At 41.4% G+C, this 20,350-nt stretch overlaps 1 protein-coding gene across 2 annotated transcripts in view; it reads right to left on the reverse strand.

Moving 5' to 3' along the window:
* RALGAPB (Ral GTPase activating protein non-catalytic subunit beta) overlaps nucleotides 1-20,350 on the reverse strand; it is a 3,411,848-nt gene that overhangs the window by 1,682,015 nt on the left and 1,709,483 nt on the right. The gene's annotated exons all lie outside the window — the stretch shown is intronic.

Raw genomic sequence — 20,350 nt, forward strand, 5'->3', positions numbered from 1 at the left:
TCATAAAATCATCCAAGGCTAACTTCGAAAGAAAAATAGCCAAGGATTCGAAAGATAACCACAAAGCCTTCTTTAACTATGTCAAGAATCTAAGTGGCAACTCACAGATATGCTCTGAGCTAGTGCAAAATAGCACAAAATATACTGAACCTACTGATATTGCCAACATCCTGGCAGATAGATTCAGTGCAAACTTCACCCCCCTCTCACCCCCAAAAGGGCCCACAACAATACCGGAAAAGTGTATGTCCCAGAAATCACAGACGCACAGGTGAAAACAGCCCTTTCAAAAGCCAAAAGCACAGTGTCAATGGGGCCAGATGGTGTCCCAGGCTGCGTCTTGCACAAACTACAGAACAAACTAACCCCCCACCTAAACACACTGTTCAACCTCAGCCTCTCCACAGGCTACGTGCCGATAGAATGGCACACAGCAATGTTTATTCCGCTCCACAAAGGAGGGGCACAACTGACCCTGGTAACTATCGCCCCATAAGCCTGACTAGCCTGGTCTGCAAGGCTATGGAGCGCATCATCATGGAACTCATTAAGAAAGACATTGGGAACCTCCAAACACTTGACCTGACCCAGTTTGGCTTTGTTAAGGGCAGATCATGCCTACTAAACCTGATTGACTTCTTCGTGACAGTCACCAAGGCCACAGATGAGGGGAAGGTGGTTCACACAGCCTACCTTGACCTCGCCAAGGCTTTTGACACCATTCCCCACTCGGGAATTATAGAAAAACTCATCAGCCTGAACATAAATCCCTACGTCACGAGATGGGTTGCCAACTGGCTTACAGACGGAGCTTACACGGTAAGAATAGCGGGCTCCAGGTCCGACTCTAAACCATTCACAAGTGGTGTCCCACAAGACTCAGTCCTGGGACCCCTACTGTTCGGCATATACTTCTCAGAAGTACGGGCAAACACAGGAGGACTACGGCTAACCAAGTTCGCCGATGACTGCAAACTGGGAGCCATAATTGACTCTCTGGCTGACACGGACATTCTCCAAAAGGGCCTTACTGAGAAGGACACCTGGTGTCAAAGTCACAGTCTCAAGCTAAATGCCAAAAAATGCATAGTCATCCCGTCTGGGAAAAACAAAACACCCATGAATTACCACATAGGTGGCAGCCCCCTTAATACAGAGGAGGTAATAAGAGATCTGGGGACCCAGGTAGATAGTAATCTCTCCTTTGGCAATCATATTACCAAAGTAGTTAGGAAATCCTTCTATGTAGCCCATCTAATTACTAAAGGGTTCGCATCTAGAAATAAAGAGGTTATAGTGGCCCTCTACGTGTCACTCATCAGACCCATCATAGAGTACAATGCCCCATTTGGGATGTACCTCACAAGACACTTCCAACAGCTGGAAAGACCACAAAAGTACCTCACTAAGAGGATGACTGGCCTCAAACATATGTCCTATGCAGCCCGACTGGAAAAACCGCAGCTGTATTCAGTGGCATATCGCTTACTCAGAGTTGATCTCTGCCTGACTTACAAAGCCATGTTCAACTCTGAATTGATGGACATGCTCCACCTAAAGAAATCCAAGTCACTGCGAGCCACTCGCTCTAGTGAGCTAAACCTCACCACAACAATAAATAGAACATGCTGGAGGGATAGATTCCTGTCACAGAGACTCCCCATGCTTTGGAACAAAATTCCTAACTACATTAGGCACAGCCCCTCATGACTGGATGGGTAACAGAAAATACACCCCTGGGATCACTTCATTGGCTCTTCTTGACAGAGGCTCAGTTAATTAATCAATGGGGTGGCGAAAGCCGACACACTCTGGCTAGGCTTATAAATGCCCTCGGGCAGATAGCCTAGTACCTACCTATGAACCTATGTTCTACTCATTGCTGTTGCAGTATTCCAAACAAATGGGGTTATCACCAGTCAAGGTACCAAAGCTCAACCTTCCCAGGGTCTTATGTCTGACATGTTACCTCTGCTAATAAGCATAGGAGTAAATAGTCTGATAATTCTGATTATTCTCCTCTACTCGACACTCATTAGACCCATTATAGAGTACAACGCTCCTTTTGGAATGTACCTCACAAGACATCTGCAGCAGCTGGAAAGGCCACAGAAGTACCTCACAAAGAGGATTACTGGCCTCAAAAGCCCTACACTGACCGCCTCAAAAAACTCCAGCTTTACTCTGTAGCATATCGCCTACTCTCAGGTGATCTCTGCCTAACATATAAAGCTATGTCAAACCCAGAGCTGTTGGACATGCTACACCTAAAGAAATCCCAATCTCTCCGAGCTACACGCTCTATGGACCTAAACCTTGTCCACCACAATAAACAGGACATGCTGGAGGGATAGATTCCTGTCCCAGAGACTTCCCATACTCTGGAACAGGCTACCCATCTATGTCAAGCAAAGTTCTTCATTAGCACTCTTCAAGAAAAATCTTGATGAGTGGATGAGAAATAGGAAATACACCCCGGGGATCACTTCTGTGTCTCTGCTCGACAGTAGTACAGGAAAATAACTTTCTTGGGTGGCATAAGCCAGGGAACCTTGTTGGCTAGGCTTACATAGGCCCTTGGGCCAACAGCCTAGTACCTACCTATGAACCTATAATCTACACTAACTCCATCCATCTCAAATACAGCAGCCTGAAGACCACCAACGGAGTTACTGGTCAAATATCAAGGGTCAAGCAGGAAGTGGTAAGAAGTCTCTTCGGTCCTAAGATCCTACCTACAGGGCAGAAAGAAAGAAAGACAGAGACATGGTACCCAAATCAGAGGAGAGGAAGGGTGGGAAGGAATACTGCAACAGTGATCAGTAGGACACCCACTGTTATGGCAAGTTCTTATATAACTGTACTATGTCCTGACAGACATCACTGTTGTAGTCTTTAGAACAAATGAGAGATTCCCAAAGCTGAAGCGAACATAAGTGGAATTGGCTAGTTGATAAAGAAACTATCCAAGAGGCCAGAAAGGACTGATCTAGTGAAAGCAATCCTGGTCTTGAAAATTCAGTCCTGTAATATTTAGTACAGGTGTGCACAGATGTCAAGGTGGCAGCTTCCACTACAGCTCTGACATCAATCCCTATGTAGAAGACCCAAGAGGATGTCACTACCCTGGTAGAGTGAACTTGAGGGCATGAAGGCAAGAATTTGCCATGAAGAGATTAATGAAATGAAATGGGCTTCAAGATCCAGCTTGTAATGGTTAGATAGTGGCCGGCCCAGTTTTGCGTCACAGAATAAGGCAAACAGTTCATCTCACATAAATAGATTTGGTCTTGTTGAAATAAAACCTCAGCTGTCTGTGAACTTTGAGTGTAGGAGTCTGTCCTCCCTGTTCTGTGGGTTGAGAAAGAATGTAGCTAGATTAGTGGTCTGGCTTAAGGACAAGTTATTCACTACTTTTGGCATGAAACTGACTTCTACACAGTCGCAGTGATTTTTTTTTCCAGAAGATAAGCCTCCCAGATGTGGGAACCCTATGTGGTTTCTCTGGAGATATCTTTCTGGTTGCCTTCTTATGCTTCTGAATAGGTCTGGAGTACCTTCTCACAAAAGAAGTTGGCTGGGTAATTCCTCTGGTATCTAGGCATAGAGGACAGCAGAATTTGTCTGCAGTCTTTCAGTGTTTTTCCATGCTCTTGTAGAGTTTTAATTAAGTTATCAGTTTGTAAGCCTAACATTTTTTTTCTAAAGGAAAATCAATAAGTTTGGCTTTGAAGTCTTCAGGCATGGGTTGATTACTCATCCATGTATACCTTTGAATGACAGAGCCTTCCACTGCATCATAACTACATTTCGTACTGTGTCTAGCTACTTGATTTAAGCAATGGCAAAATTTGTCTGGATCCTTGCGACTCCACCATTACCTTCTTTAAGGAGGTGAATATGGATAACAGATACTTGGCCATCTGGGTCTGTTAAAAGGAAGCTATGTACTTACCATAACGTCCCATGTGAGTTGTTCATCTCGCCTTTATTCTTACACTCGGGTTCGGAGCCGATCCATCGGCTCTGAGTCAGACGCTTTATTAGCTAAAGATCTCAGAGTAGCTCGAGGCCAGGCCCCTGTCCTATGATGCTCTCTGTCCTACCTCAGATCTAGTTTGCTGAACTCAGCATGAGCAAGTATAACTCACTAAATACTCCAGCTGGAGTAAAAAGTCTCAGAACAAGACTACCAGACCCCAAGTCTACTCGCGCTTCGAGACCCTGGAGGGGGAAGGTGGGTGGGAATGTAAGAATAAAGGTGAGATGAACAACTCACATGGAACTCAGATAAGCCGGCTGACTGGAAAAACGGCAATAAAGGTTCCGCAGCTCCTCTGATGTCCACCACAAAGCTTTTAATGTATAATGAGCAACACTACACAATAGGTCCACATTAAGCACACACGAAACACAAAAAAATCAATGTTAAGCGCTTTCATCTGCCGATTGCAGACTTCCTCAGAACATTGCTTTTAAAATTGATCTTGATATTTAAACAGTATTTGGCGCCAAAACAACTCTAGTGATTTAAAGACACATACATAAATAAATATATTGCACATCTCTCCATAATTAAAATTACATAAATATAGCTAATATGTATGAATAAGGATTATTTATACAATTTCTGACTTCTCCATATATGCTATAGTATATACTGATATTAATAATTTATTCTTATTAAATTAAATATATAAAATTCATAAAATATGTCCAAATATATATATATTTTGTACTTTATACCTATCTGTTTGCTATATAAATACATTTACAATCGTACTGACTATAATAAATATGATAAAATGAGATAAAATGTAAAGTATATATTAAAAAATATATATAAAAAATAACAATATATATAATAGTCTTATAACAATTATTATAACTTCTCTACATAAATTATGGTATACAATTTTCCATGTGGAATGTTGTCTTCAAATATCTATGCTTATTATATTACAATTATTCACATTTTTAGGAAGGGTTTGATGCTTATGAAATCATTGAGTCCTGGTTTTCTTGTGGCGTCTGTTAACATCTGCCACTGACTCTCTTTACAGGCTAATTTTAACATCTGCCACTGACTCTCTTTACAGGCTAATTTGTTTTTCCAATCTCCTCCTGTTGGATTTAGATACTCCTGATCGATAATAGTAAATGTAAAGGAATGTTTTTCTCCTGCCTCTTTGATATGTCTGTACAAAGCATTCTTCTGATCTTGAATTTTGATTCTGTAATAATGTTCGTAAATCCGCTTTTTTAATTGTCTCTCTGTCTTTCCTATATAGAAAGCTGGACAGGATTTACATTTGGCTAAGTACACTACCTGTTTTGTATAACAACATCCTCCTCTACTCTTAATTTTTGTATGGTTCACATCTTCTAACTTTATATATGTAGTAGTATTGATATATTGACATTGTAAACAATTCCCACATTTTCTAGTAGATAAATCTATATTCTTTTTGTTCTTTCCTTGACTACCTGTCTTTTCTAATAATTTCTTAATGTTGGGGGCTGTCCTATACACTATTGTTGGTTTACAACCTAACTTTTCTCTAGTAACATCTGTGACAGTAATGATATTCCAACATCTCTCCACTATCTCCTTTATATAATTCACATATGGTGAATATGTCAACACACATACTCTTCCTTCCTTAAATATATTTTCTGTATGATTTTTATGTGTGACTTCATATCTACCCATTAATGGTATATATTTATGATTCCATTCTGAACTTACATATTTGATAGTGTCTTTCAATAAATCTGTCGGGTATCCTCTATCCTTAAATAATTTGTATATAAAAGTCATCTCACTTTCCATATCTGTTTTAGTTGATGACATTCTAGCTCCCCTTATACATTGACCCTTTACAATATTTTTAAATGTATGTCTAGGGTGATTGCTACTAAAATATATATAGTCATTAGAAAATGTAGCTTTTCTATGCACCTTAGATGCATATCCATCATCCAGTTTGTATATAAATGTATCCAAATACGAAATACCACTTTCACTAATATTATACGTGAATTTTAAAAAATCTGTGGTTGTATTAATGTATTCCATAAATTTCAATATATCTTCCTTATCTCCTTTCCATAAAATAAATATATCGTCTAAAAACCTAGCATAAAACATTATATTGTCTTTATATATACTATTTAATACATGAGTATTCTCCCAATCTAGCATCACTAGATTCGCAAAAATGGGTGCACATGATGCACCCATTGCCACTCCTTTATTCTGTCTAAATATCTCACCTTCATATGATATATAGTTGTGGTCTAAAGTTAATGACATCATATCTAAAATGAGCACAATTTTATCCCAACTTAAGTCAGAATATGTTCTCAAGCTGTTACAAAAATAATCTAATCCTTCTTCCTTCGGTATACACGAGAATAAGTCACAGACATCTATTGTCACAAATTTGTATTCTATATTACACACCTGTGGTGTTAATTTCTTTAAAAAATCCCAAGAATCTATCATCAAATGTGGTATATTATTATATATATTTTTGACCCATCTATCAATAGTGTAACCAATATTAAAAGTTTTTGATTTTGAGCCTGAAATGATGGGTCTGAAAGGTGGTTGGAATATAGATTTATGAATCTTGGGGATACCCACAATATGTGCCATCTTAGGATATTCTATCCGTATGAACTCATACACTTCCTTGGTAATTCTATTATCCAATAGATATTCTTCTATGAATAAATCTATACGCCTATATCCTATATTTACTTGATTCACTGATATAGCTTCATAGTTACCAGATTCGTATAAAATTTTATGTATGGCAGCTTTGTATTCATGTTTCGGAAATATAACCACCCCTCCCCCCTTTATCTGGTCTCATTATTCTGATATCAGAATTATTGATTAGATTATTCAAACATTCTCTCTCTTCTGTACTTAAATTATCCTTTTCTGCATTGTGCTTTTGTTTATTCCTTATAACATTCCTATTAAATTGATATATGTCATTGCAAACCATATTCTCATAGTGGCTGACAATAGGGTTACTTATAGGAATATAACTGCTCTTTTTCTTTAATACCCCTTCTGCATGGGGTCTGTTTTGTTCACTTTCATTAAATTGTAGGGCTAGATTTAGCTTCCTGCAAAATAACTTAATATCTTTGATGCTTTCTACTAGTTTGAAACTAGAGTTCGGTATAAATTTCATGCCTTTAGCTAACAATGTATAAAATTCCTCTGACTATAAAATCTGAATAATTGTATACATTAAAACCATTAAAAGTACTCATGATCTGAGAACTATTTAAATTCTTTGTGTTGTCTACTACAATGTTATCTGGAGACTCTCTTTCAATATATCTCGTAACTTCCTTATTCTTAGACACATTATCCACTATTCCATCTTTTACTAAGATTTCTTGTTGAATTTGTTGTAATAATGTGGGTTTTTTCTGTATGTCGGATGAAACCTTCCCCCCTGAAAATTTTCTTTATATTCATCTCTCACGTCTCTCTCACTATACTTCCTGTCTATATGTGTGGACTTCCTTTCCAATGGCCATATATATGCTTTGTTGGCCCTATAAGCTTCCACATCCCTATCTAACTTGCCATGTTTTCTTGCAAATATACTTTGTGCCTGTTTATCTGCCAGATAGAACTGTTTATTGTATAGTTCCTTCCATGTTTCAAATTCATGGTGTAATAATATACTGTGATTGATGATTTCTACTTCATGAATCAGGGTTGATATTTTCTCATCATTATGTTGTATTATTAAATTCATATATTTTATCCCAAATTCATCAAACAAGTTATTAAATTCAAACCTGACTTGATCATTGTATGTCAGTCCCAATGGTAGTTTGAAAAATCTAATACCTTTAGGTACAACTTGAATATTTATACATTTATTGAGATATGCATTGTCTACCTTTAAATTCTTTATAAGGCTTAACTTTTTCCCAAAATTATAAATCATTTCTTTTAAGGAATTACTGTTGTTTACCACTAGAGGGCGTGGTGTTTGGTATACTGTGTTAAAATCATATTCATTATTTAAAAATACATTAAAATCATCATTCATATTAACAGCTTCTTTGTTTCTACTGCCCTTTTTGTTATGAGTCTCATTTACAAATATGGGCTTATTAGGGCTAGAAACTGTTTTTTTATAAAAAAGTACCTTTAGTTATGCCCATTTCCTTGTTTCCTGTTGTCGCATATGTTTTAAGCACTGTATGTGCTTTAGGTATGGCCCCTTTCCTCTCATTGTCCAAACGATCCTGTAACATACTGAAGTCAAAGGTAAAGTCTTTTTCTGGAGTTAACACAAATTTATCTTCTGTTTGCACCATCTCCAAAGACTCCCTATGAGTCTCCGATAGACTGTTCGCTGGACTGGGTTGTCCGTTTGGTATATCCGTATCACTACTCGTACCAACCGTTAAAACTATTTCTTTTTTAGAGCAGCAATGTGAATTAGCGTTAACTAATAACATGGAACATTATGGTAAGTACATAACTTCTTTATGTGAAGTTGTTAAACCTCGCTGTTTATTCTTACACATGGGCATCGTCCCAAGCACCCTAATCCTGGGTGGCTCAAGGGAGTATATTCCTGAGGACAGTTGGACCAAAGGAAGCCCTGTCCCTGGATGCCCTATCCACTTTGTAATGAGTGATAAAGGTATGAGGCTTAGACCAAGTGGCAGCTGCACATATAGTGTCCAAAAGTAAACGAGCCGTAAAAGCCGAAGAAGTGGAGACGTCTCTAGTTGAATGGGCCTTCACACCATGCTCTAATGTTTGGTTAGCTGAGGAGTAGATAAGTTTGATGCAGTCAGTTAACCATTTGGAAAAGGTAACTTTTGAAACTGGTAATCCTTTCTTAGTGTCAGCATAAGATACAAAGAGTTGGTCAGATTTTCTAAATTCCTTTGTCCTGTCCAAATAGAATCTCAATTGTCTGTGGACACCAAGTTTATGCAACATGTACTCCATCTGATTAGAATGATTATTGAAAAAGGTTGGAAGTTCAATAGTTTGGTTCAGATTGGTTTCAGAACACACTTTTGGCAGGAATGAAGGATTAGTTCGCAGTGATACCCTGTCTGGATGGAACACCAACTACGGGGGTTTGGCAGAAAAGGCTTGAAGCTCAGATACCCTGCATGCTGAAGTAAAGGTCACCAAGAAAATAGTCTTCCAAGAAAGAAACTAACTGACAGGAAGATGCAGGCTCAAAGGGGGGGGGGGGGGATGACATGTGACAGCACAAAACTTAGATTCCAGGGAGTACAGGGTTGTCTAACAGGCGGCCTAAGATTAATGGTGCCCTTAAGGAAGGCCCTACATAATCGGTGAGACATTAAATTAAAACCTTAAGCTCAGAGGTGAAAATTCGAGATGGCAGCCAATTGACCTCTAATAATGGCAGCTGCAGCACCTTCATGAAAAAGCTTAGATAGGAATTCCAGGATACTAGCAATCAGAGCAACATAATGATCAATGTTATTTTGGGAGGCACAAAAAGCAAATCGCTTCCATTTACTAGCATACAACTTTCTAGTGGAAGCCTTATGCAAAGATACAAGAATGTGCTGTACCTCAGAAGAAAAAGTGACCTGGCTAGGAAGGGAATTGGAGCAGCCAAGCTGTCAGTCTGAGGGAAAGAAGGGAGGGATGGAGGGCCCCTGACAAATGTGTCAGTAGGTCTGGAACTGGGTCCAGAATCCAAGGTTCCACCAGTTGATAGAGTTGGAGGAAGGGGAACCAAATCGGACGAGGCCAAAGAGGGGTTAATAAAATTACAGTCCTTCCCAGGATTTTGGCTTTCTGCAAGAATTTCAGAATCAGGGGTATAAGTGGAAAGGCATACAGGAGTCCTGGGGGCCAATCGTGTACGAGCGAGTCCCTTGGGCTTTCCGCTGGTGGGGGATTCAGGGCAAACTAGCTTCTGCATTTGGCATTCATAGTGGATGCAAACAGGTCGCAGCAAGAATGATCCCATCTTTGGAAAATCTTCTCCACAACTTCGTTTTTGAGAGACTACTCATGCAGTAGCAGAATGGCTCTGCTCAATTTGTTGCTATCACGTTGGATTTCTTCGGGATATGCGTTACTATCAGAAAGCGCCTGGTGGACACAGCCTACTGCCAAACTCACTAGACCTCTCGACACAGGGGTAAGACTTGGTTCTCCCTTGCTTGTTTATGTACCAGACTACTGACATGTTGCCCGTCTGTATCACAATCATCCCTAGAGGCAGAAAGTCGTGGAAGTGCTGCAATGCCAAAAGCACCACTCTCAGCTCCAGAACACTAATGTGCAACTGTGACTCTGTCTCCGACCAGGTACCTTGGGCTGTTCTTCCCTGAAAAAGCCCCCCCCCCATCAGAGAAGCGTCCGTGGTCAATGTGGCTGATGGCGGGGGGAGAACAAATAGTCGACCCATTGTAACTTGTTGGCTGGTCAAACACCAGCGAAGATCCTTCTTGCAAGAGTCCGCAATCATGATCAAGAATGACATGGAAAGTTATTATGACCACTGGGTGAATAGTAATCATTGAAGAATCCTCATGTGCATGCATCCCAGAGGAACTGCTATGAGCGTAGCTTCCATGGTGTGTAGGAGTTTCAGTACTTGATGGGCTGGTACCTTATTTCTCTGCAGAATGTCCGAGACCTGGTTTCGGAGTTTGGCTATTCTATCCAGGGGCAATCTTACTGTGGCAGTGGTAGTGTCTAGTTCTGCTCTGATAAAGGAGATAGTGGTGACAATGCAGACTTTTCCAAATTGATAGTGATGCCTGAGAGCACAGATTAAGTGTGTGATCCCTGGACAGAATTAGTTGATGCCTGGAGGCGGCGGTGAGGAGCCAGTTGTCCAGATACGGAAACACTCTGAATCCTAAATGCCTCAAGTGAGCCGTAACCACTGCCATGCATTTGGTAAACACTCTGGGGGCTGTTGTGAGTCCAAAGGGCAATGCTCGGAATTGGTAGTGACTGGCTCCCAGCCGGAAATGCAGATGATCTCTGGATGGCCTGGCCATTTTGATGTGGTAGTATGAATCCTTGAGATCTACACAGCAAATTCAATCGTCCACTCTGAGGAATGGGAGGAATAGATTGAAGCGTGACCATCCGGAACTAGTAGAAGTGGTTTCTGACATCTCTTTCTTGGTGGCTGCCACCACCATGGCATCAACAGGGACTCCCTTAGTGAGGAACATCTTGTCTTTGGGGGAGGTGATAAACTTGCTGGGCCTCCGAGGGACCGGTTCCATAGTATCAGGAGACTCCCACGCATATCGAGCAACCAATTCCATCAACTTGTCAAAGGTCAGAATCACCCAGGAGGTGGAAGGTTGAGACACAAAGGCCTTCAGGAGCACAGACTCATCCTCAGAAGGGCTAACGGACTGCCAGTCACCCCTCTGCTTCAGGACTTCCAGGATATCTGCAAAGGAGATATCCTCCGAGGAGGACTGTGGGGACCTTTCCGATTACTCTAAGTTGGTGTCTGATGTCAAAGACTCCTGTGGGGAATCTAAATGCCTTCTCTTGCATAATCTCTTCCTGGGAACCTTATCAGTGGGGGCTTCTGTTGAGGTCTCAGTAGAGTAAGGGTCACCCCATCGGGTTACCTGAGGCTCCAGTAACCGACGCTTTATAGGGACCTGCGATTTAGAGGCAGAAAGAGGCACTTTAGGGGCGAAAAAGGACCTGAATGTGCGTGTCTTAGATGACATAAAACCTTCCTCATGGCATCGAAAGCATCGACTCGAGGAAGCCGCCGGTTCCGAAGAAGACAGCAACTTCCCCAGTGCTGAGACAGTGGGCTCCGAACCAGAGGATGAAGCCGAGCTCATCCACACAGAAGCCCCGAGAGGAAGGGTTGGAACACACGCATCGGTTCGACTCTTCCTCCCCCTAGAACAGACTAGAGATTGTCGGCTCAGAGACTTTTCCAATGGAACCAAAGAAGTCAGGGTTGATGGAGCCGAAGGCACTGGAACAGGCCTCAGCTCCGAAGGCTCCACAACCATCAGATCCTCCTCATCTGGCTCCAAAAGCTCTGCTCGGCTCGGAGGAGGAGTAGTCACAGCCGGTGGGATGGTCTCAGGCTTCAAACCCTGTTGGGTCGAGGCCAATAGCAATTTAGCCAGTGCCAGGTTCTCCAGAAGCCTTTGCACCACCTGGTCCACATCCACATCAGAAAGGGTCCTCAAAGAATGAGTCGAAGGAACAGAAAATGCCACTGGGTGACATTAAAATTTTGGAGACCGACTCCAAGACAGGGACCGGCTCCAAAACACCTGCTCAGTGTACAGCTCCGAAAACTGCGGAGCCGGCAACTGCATCTTCACAGAACTTCTTGGAGCCGATGACCTGGCCTCCGAGGATGCCTTTGAAGACTTCGACCCCTTCGATAACTTGGAGGTCTGGTCAGCCTTGTCCAAAGTCTCTTGAAAGTCTGGCTTCAACAAGCCTCTATCTACCAGCTTCCTTCTTTCTAATAAAACTTTACTACTGAAAGAATGGCAGATAGAGCAATCCTCCTGGAGGTGAACAGGCCCCAAACAATAAACACAATTTACATGGGCTTCCGTAATGGACATTTTCTGCCCGCATTTTGGACACTTCTTGAAGCCAGATTTCTGCTTTTCCTTAAGATCAGATATGCTAAAGCTACAGAAACAGTAATAAGCAAACATGCTAAGCTCGTTGTCAGATCCCTGAACAACTTTCAATGTACAACAACAAATACAGTAATACTACCAAGAAATACGGTTACTGACTAACCACACTGCACACAGAAAAATATTAGCAGTCCTAAGTTGCCAGATCCCTGTACAACTATAGGATATAAATGCAAAAAACTAACAACTAAGACACACCTAACACTAATGCTATATATATATATATATATATATATATATATATATATATATATATATATATATTTATATAAAAGGAAGGAATGGCCGAGGCCTAAGAGCAACCGCTCTGTAAACAAACAAAATGACTTTAAGGATTCAAAAGGCAAACTCGCCTAAAGTTATCAAAAAGGAAAATACTTTAGTTATCTAAAGATTTATAAGTAGAATATTAGTCAAAAACCCAATCAAGAAAATCTACTGGCCCGAGCCCTCCAAAGACCTTACGATCAGTTGTAGTGGCAAACTAGATCTGAGGCAGGACATAGAGCATCATGAGATAGAGGCCTGGCCTCGAGCTACTCTGAGATCTTTAGCTAGTAAAGCGGCCGACTCGGAACCCTTGTGTAAGAATAAATGGCGAGATTGAACAACTTCACATTTAACAGCCCTGAAAGTCAAAGCAGAGGACATATAAACCTTTTTTCACCAACCTATTAATGCGAGGGCCTGTATCACTTCAAAGTGACTAATCGTTGAATCTCTATTTGTCAAACTTAATCCATCGAAAGTTAAATTCGCAGAATGTTCATTTATGCAAATTTTTTTCCCAGGGGAAAAAAAAAAACTAGTGGGCCAACCTAGTGACTGCAACAAAAAACAGATTAAAAACCTGCCCAGGTGGGGGGCTGTGCCCCAGACACCCCTCCTGCAACTAAATATACCAATTCCGAGATCACACTACAGTGGAGAAAAGGGCAAATTTCTGATGATGGCCAACTATTTTTTTCTCTGGGAAAATATTCATGTAAAGGAACATTCAGCTTATTTAGATCTTGATGGATTAAGTTTGATGAATAGGGATACGATGGTTAGTCGCTTTGGCAAAGTGATTTAGACCCCATGGCCTTACTGGCTTTGTCTGAAGGGAGGGCAATAGGAAGAAATTTACAAGGTTTATTAGAAGACAGTAACTGCAGATGGGTCTTCCACAGGATTCTTATACAAGAATTAAACTAATCTGGAACTTTGCAAAATCTGTCTGGCCTTTTGGGGGTAGGAAGCTGCAAATTAGGGGCAACAGAGGTAGACTGGAAAGCATCCAAGAAAGCCTCCAGAACTAGAGGGAAAGGAGAAGGGGCAGGAATGACCATTTCCAAGAGGATGCAATATCTTTTCTGGACCTCTGTAATCTGTCTAGACTTCTACTCAAAATGTTTCATCTTGTTTATAAAATAGTTTGCCCAAATAAAGATTCTTCAACAGGAGAGTCAAGAGAGATGGAGTCTTCATCATCAGAAGGAATTTGACCAGGGGAGTGGATTTTAGAGGAGAAGGCCAGAGAATGGGGAGATTTAGAGGCCTCCATTTTCAGAAAAGATGATGCCACAGTAATTTTTTGAGGTGTAGGAGGTGGGTGGGCAGAAAATGAAGTTGGTTTAAGGGCCATTATGGCCTTGAGCAGACTTCTTTCTCTTTAGTTAAGGGAGAAGAGACATGTTTAGTTTTTTTTTTGTCATTTCTTCTCTGTTGTGACATCTGCCTGAACTAAACAGGGTGTTCAGACCCCTGACATACCACGATTAACTTACTGCGGATCTCTAAGACTAGAATCTGTGCAAGGTCTTTTGGACTGGACACACTGAAATGATAATCTGGAGTCCTCTCTATCGCTCCATAGGAATAATTACCACAGTCATAAGGCCCACCAGCATGGTCGTGGTAGAAGACATCAGACGTGGAGTCAGAAGTAATGTGGGTTCTGTGACCTCAGCGGATGTGGAGTCAAGAGTGGGTAGACAGATTACATGGCCTAGACCTTTTGAAATTTTTCTTGTGGGATGGAGGTATATCTGGGGAAGTAGAACCCACCATCGTGGAGTGGGCCAACCACTTTAGAAGTTGGGTCTCCAAGAAAAAGTATTGAGTGAAGACAGGATCACAAACGCTTTGGCTCAAAGGATTGGCAAATGAAACAGGCCTTGTTGTCATGTTCTACAACTAGGCAGAAGAGACAATGGGTATGAAGATATCTGAGGGTAGTTTGCCTACTGCACTCACACTTACCCCTCACAGCTGACATCTAATACAAAGATAGCAAAAGCAATTAAGTACTGCAAGATTCCACAACAAGGCACTTATCTATTTTTAAGAAGCTACGATACCAACTACCAAACGATGATCAGCCTGACGGATACATGACCTGTGTTTGGGCTGATGGCAAGATAGGTTGGGGAATCTAAACTTGTGCCTGTATGCCCCTACACTTACAAGCTTAAGTCACACTTCAGATGTACAATCCAGGGAGGCTGACCTATGGTACTCTGGCTGGACGTCGATGGTGGTACCTCCATTGGTTTGGAATACTGCAACAGTGACCCCAGTTAGGACATTAAGACTACGCTTCTGTTCTTCAAGCATGGCTGCAAGGATGCTCAAAATTAATTTTTTGAGCTGTTTTGAAAGGAGGTGGAAAAAACTATTTGAAGTGTTTCCCACATCTGGAAGAAGTCCAGGCAGACATCTGTCCCAAGTCTGCATTCGCGAGGGTCCAACTAGGAGCTGCTTAGCCTGTTTGTGACTAGGTTTTGCTCTGACAAAATGCATGAGGTCTGAAAAATCTGACAATGCTGTAAAGCTAGCTCCCAGACCTTCATTGTACCATACAGAGAGGGTATATGACCCTGTATCCCCTTGTTTGTTGAGGTACCACATAACTGAGGTGTTGTCTGTGATTACTAAAAGTGGACCTAGAAACCATAAGTGGTGAAGCCCTTTTGAGGTCTGAATCACTTCTAACATTTCTTTGACATGTGTTTTTGTAGCATCCTAAGGACCCTGTTTGCTTTGTACTAGAACTCCGCTGGACATTATTTCTCATGCAAAGTGTGACATCTCCATCTGGACTACCTGAACTGAGGTATGGAGGGAGAAGGACAGGACTGGATTGAGAGACATCAGACTCCTCCACCACTGTAACTCTCATTTCACCAAATTTAGCACTGGTGTCTGGAACTCCAAGGGAAGCAGGTGCTGGGTCCACCATTTTTTTTCTTCTTTCTTTTTAAGTATCACTGAATCTTTCTCCATGTGGAGTCTGGCCAGTGATGTCATGAGGATCACTGATACCATGAGGCCTAGAATTTTGAGAAACTTTCTTGCAGAGGCAGGTTCTTGAAGAGAGAAATCCCTGAAAATGTTCTGAACAGTCTGGACTATGTTTTTTTGGTAAAAAGGTCATTCTTTTTTGTGTATATCAAACTTAAGGAAAATAATTCTTTGTAAGTGTGTGAGACAGGACACTAATAGGCTCAACTTGAATATGGCAGCAACTGACGTGATGAGCATCCTTTAAAGTAAAGTCACCATGAAATTGTGGTCCAGAAGAAGGGGTAGGACTGTCTCTCTAGGGCAAATAATTCAAATTTAGATACTTTCAGAAAGGTATTTAAATACAACAAATATAACACTAGTCACCGTGATAGCTTGTTTTGGGGTACCAAAAAGATTCAGGTTCAAAATACTTTTTCCTCTTCTTTTTTGAGGTGCAGAAACTGGTTCTATAATCTCTGCTTGCAACTTGTGAAGGAGTATGAGAGAAAATAGATATGTCTGGTCTGGAGGGTGCTGGGGGGATTTCCCTGAAGGAAGGAGGATTTTGTCCACTGCTAAGTGTATCCTTAATGAATTATTCACAGAACCACTTGTCTGAGGTCTACACTACCCTGGTGAACAAGATTATAATAGGGAAAGCATAAAGAAATAGACCTGCCCAATCTTACTTGTGTGGGGCTCCAGAGCTGTTTGCTCACAACAGAAACAAAATGGAGCGAGGTGAGGTTTATCAGAAATAGATCCAAATCCAGAAAGCATCACTGTGCAACATCTACTCATGGGAATCTACTGTAGTTTTTCCTCAACTTAAATGCAAGTACTTTTTTTGCAAAAGAAGGAAAGCAGCCTTCAGGAATATTTTTACCTATGGTTCCTCCTCCCATGCCTGCCTATCCAGTCTGCAGATTGGACAGAAGTGCGTGTGTTCCCCTATTTGTTTAGGCATCATATGACAGATGTGCTGTCTCCGAAGGTACTGAGGACTTCAAGCTTCCATAAAGTTTTGAAGGCCCTAAGAGCCAAAATCACAGCCATTACTGTCCTTTATGTTTGTGTGTCTTTTTCTAATAGTGGGGCTCCATAGGCCTTTCACTCCAAGGACCTAGACATGTTCCACGAGAATAAATCTGAGGCATCCAAGCTTAGGTTCTTATTTGGACCAGGTTGTCTGAAAACCATATCCTCGCTTTTACTTACCTGTCTTACCTACAACTCTAACTCCTTTGTTACACAAGGTAAGAGTGGGATGAAACACTTCCCAAGGACTTGTTGCGTGTCGCCAAAGTGTTCTTCAGGAATCTCTAGCTTTCTCATGTGAAGTCCTGCCAACGATATCATAAAAATAGTGGAGGCCATAAACCCCAAAATTCAAGAACTCCCTGGCTGTAAGCTTTACCCTGCGGGCTGCATCTTGGAAAAAAGTGATAAAGGGGCCTAACTTCTGCTGGGGTAGAAAAGCCCTAAACTGCTGTAACCAAGCAGGCCCAAAGGAAGACAACAGACTAGGGTCCAATTTCATTTGTGAACGTTCAAGGAGTCCAACCTGTGGAAACATTCAAGAGCAAAGTTCAGGGACCAACATTCCTTCTCCTCAGATTGTAGAGCCGGTGTTAGCATTTTGGGGGCTCCAGGCAGATGTCAATGTTGGGGACCCTTAGGCACTTCCAGTCTATGCATCAACCTGTAACTGCCACCTCTCCTAAGAAACTTTTTAGTTCATGCTGCAAACTTTTAGGAGTACTACGCACAGACTGATCTGTAGCTACAGTGCTTCTACATTACAAAAGGCCTCTGTACCATACTACGTTGACCGATCTCAAAGAAGTGGTACATACAGACTGACCTGTAGCTACAATGCTCTTACATTACAACAGGCCTACGTACCACACTATGTTGGCCCATCTAAGAGGGAGTAGTACATACAGACTGGCCTTTACTTACAGACTGGCCTGTTCCTACAATGTTCTTGTATAACAACAGGCCCATGGTACCACACTATGTGGGCCCATCTCACAGAGGGAGTTGCACATACAGACTGACCTGTTGCTACAATGCTCTTACATTACAACAGGCCTATGTACTACACTATGTTGGCCCATCTCACAAAGGGACATTCACTGTTACTGGTACTTAGTTGTAACAATGATACATTGCAACAACTCTATGTACAGGTATGGACTTTATGAAATGGTGCCCTAGGCCTGCAGATTCAGCCCCCCCCCCCCCCAACACACACACTCACACAGACTCACTCCAGTCTTCCCCCATTTTCCCCATCTTGGGCTCCCTATACAATGCACATTACTTTTTTCTTCCTTTTCTCACATGTCTGCCTTATTCTTCAGCTTTTCAAGAAACCACAACATCTTATATGCTCTGAAGTGCATTTAAAGCTGTTTTTTTTTCTTTTTACACAACATTTTTATCCAAGGATGGCTTAAACAGAAATTTTGATTAAGGAAATAAATTGTGTTGCTGTTCAGCTTTTGTTTTCTTTGCATCCTTTCAACACACCTTTCCTGACCACGTAAGCACAATAATAACCATTTAGGAAATAACTTAGTTAATGGGTTATGTGTTCTGAAAAACATTTAGAGCATTTCCCCAACATTTTAATCCAATGGTTGCCTAAATAAAAATGAGGCATAAGAAAAGAATCTGTCTTCATTGAAAGAAAAAAAATAAGTTCTACCAAAGGTTTAATGTTTAAAGATAATAAAATAGTAATTCACAGTAAATAAGTCAGTTGTTTGGATACACAGGTCTTATCTGGAAACTGCCTGCCTATACATCTCTCTGGTGTTAGACTTGGATGAGGTTCAAATTGCCACAGTCATGTATTTCAGGTGACTGCTGACATGCATATAAATAATAGCATGCCTCCTTACCCCTCAACACAATCTGTTAAAGGCAGCTACCTGCATACATGCCTGAAGTGGGATTGTGAGGAAAGTGAAAAAAAATAAAGATTACAGTAATGTGTTCTACTTGTTGCTCCTGGACAGTACACTGCCTCTGCACAAGCTATATAAACCTTTGTACACCTCTGAGATCTGTGAGAAAAGTTAAAAGAAACAATGACCACAATGTCCTCAGCCCAAACACAAGCTATAATCTCATGTGCACACATCTAAGGTTGACTGCAATGAAAATTAAAGTAACAACCACGCACCCACACACAGCACGCACACACACAAAACCACAGTTTTCTGTATATACACTTCTGGGCAGGGCTGGTTTTAGAATGGGTGCAGATGACAGCAAAGGCATAAACAGGGTCATATCACAGCCCTGTTCGGGTTAAAAAGTGTACTCAGAAAATTAGTACACTACTTCCTCCTCATTTTTTCCCAACCAGCAACAGCTTTTGTGGGGCCTCCACAAAGTCAAGGATGAATAAGGGAGCCTCCTGTACCCAGTTATACAGTCTGGGAGTGAGGGCCCCAGGCTCTTAAAAGATTCAAGTGTCCGAATGTTTTGCGATATATTTTACTCATTACTTTTGAAACATAATTACTTGTTGGCAACGTTTTTTACCGATACCCAAAAGAATAGTGTGTGTGTCTGTACTGATAAAAATCACTGACATTTTTTTTTACACACACAAGCTTAAGCCATAGCAATACTAGTTTTGTACTTATTCCAGCAAATAGCAATGCACTGTGCAACACTGGTACTGCCACACCAGATCAGTCATCAAACAGCAACAGGGGTGAGCTGATTTTATTTACCTCAGTGAGGAACCACTGTCCCTGATTTCACAGACCTTTCCTGATTTTTCTCATAATTTTATCTATCCTTCGTAAAAAGTTTGATTTTCTTTTAAATCATTCAGTATTACAGACAGCTGATAAATCCAGACATAGGTTCATAGGTTCATAGGTTCATACTAGGCTATCTGCCCGAGGGCATTTATAAGCCTAGCCCATAGTTTTGTGGCTTACGCCACCCCTTAGTTTGGAGAAACTATGCCCATTATTTAGCTGTGCCTCTGTCGAGCAGTGACACTGAGGTAACCCCTGGGGTGTATCTGCGATCTCCCATCCATTGGTCAAGATTCCTCTTGAACAAGGCCAGCGAGGTGCTCTGCCTCACATAAACCGGAATTTTGTTCCACAGCATAGGGAGTCTTTGGGTGATGAATCTATCCCTCCAGCACATCCTATTAATAACCATGTCGAGGTTTAAGTCACCCGCCCTTGTGGCTCTGAGGGATCTAGATTTTTTGAGATGAAGCATATTCATCAAATCTGGGTTTGACATGGCCTTGTATGTCAGGCATAGGTCACCTCTGAGCAAGCGATACGCAACTGAATATAACTGGAGTTCTTTCAGTCGTGCAGCATAA

The sequence above is a fragment of the Protopterus annectens genome, chromosome 12.part0, assembly GCF_019279795.1.
Source record: "Protopterus annectens isolate FY-2018-M chromosome 12.part0, PAN1.0, whole genome shotgun sequence".
Lineage (NCBI taxonomy): Eukaryota > Metazoa > Chordata > Ceratodontiformes > Protopteridae > Protopterus > Protopterus annectens.